Source organism: Formica exsecta, unplaced genomic scaffold (genome assembly GCF_003651465.1).
Source record: "Formica exsecta isolate Colony F162 unplaced genomic scaffold, ASM365146v1 scaffold1567, whole genome shotgun sequence".
In the NCBI taxonomy this organism is placed as follows: Eukaryota; Metazoa; Arthropoda; class Insecta; order Hymenoptera; family Formicidae; genus Formica; species Formica exsecta.
The window spans coordinates 1-1,301 of record NW_021848890.1 but is presented as its reverse complement, the minus strand read 5'-3'; positions in this window follow the sequence as shown (position 1 = coordinate 1,301).

Here is a 1,301-nt window from a genome sequence, read left to right as displayed (position 1 = left end):
AATATAATAGTGCTATTTTATATATTATACAAAATATTTATTTGGAACATAATAGTGTAATATTTTAATAAAAATAAAATGCATTTTAATTTTCTCAAGAGAATCTATAACATTTCTGTAAATGCAAGATTGATTTTATGACAAATACTATTTCAAATTACAAATCCTCACAAACTGAATTACTTTTAAATACTTGGCTAATTAAATATTAATTTCATATTTATTTTTTATTTTTTTAGTTATCAAGGTCTAAATAATATTGCATAAGTATTATCGGTAAGCTAATAATTTCCCATTCATAGATATGATTATATCGTATTTATACATATATTGCAATTATATCCTATGTATGGACAAAAATATTTGGTCCAATATATATATGTATCTATAATTAATTTTAAAAAATTTAGTTCATGAAACTAAATATTTTATTTGTGGAATTTTTCTTATTTATAGTAGTTAAATCGAACAATTTTCATTTATTTGGACAATTTCTGTCTGAAAAAGTAAAAATTGGACATTTACCTTTTCGTTTTTCCAAAAATGTACAAAATAAGATAGGTCTCCACTCAGAAATGCATGAAAGAATATAAGTGAACGTTTAAAAATGTATTTAGAAGCATAGTAAAAAACATTTTGGTTGGCAAAATTTTGCACACCGAAATGTTTTTTACTAAGCTTCTAAATACATTTGCAGGACAGTCCAGCACCCTCTTAATATCTGAATTCGCTGTATAGGGATTGTATCAGAAATTAAATTGATAGAAGTAGTTACAAGCTTATTAACCGCACTTTGCAAGTTTTATATAATTCTCACGACTAAAACTCAAATACGAGATAGATAACGCATAGCGCGTCACATAGCGGCAAGCAAACGAACTTTTCGTTTATAGGCCAAAAAAAGGCTTTTAGTCATCTTTTCGCTTCACCAAAAAGACATCTATAAAAAAATGACTAAAAGATGTTTTTCTTAAGTTGTATTTTCGGCAAAACAAAAAATGTTTTATAAATCTTTTAGACGTCTTTCTAAAGATGACTTTTTTTGTAATAAGAAAGACATCCTTTATTCCTTTTTCAGCCTTGCCGAAAAGATGACTTAAAAAAGACATCTTTTCGTCATCGTTTAGTTTTATATGTAGTCTAAGATGTGAAAACTCGCTTCGCGTGGTAAGTTGTAAACCCATGTGGAACCTCACTTCGCATTAAAATGTGTATGCATGGAGGCAGTGTGTCCCCCTCGATCCCGGCGGGAGACGCCACTACCAGAAAACTAGAGACATAGATTTGGGTTCAACCTTCCT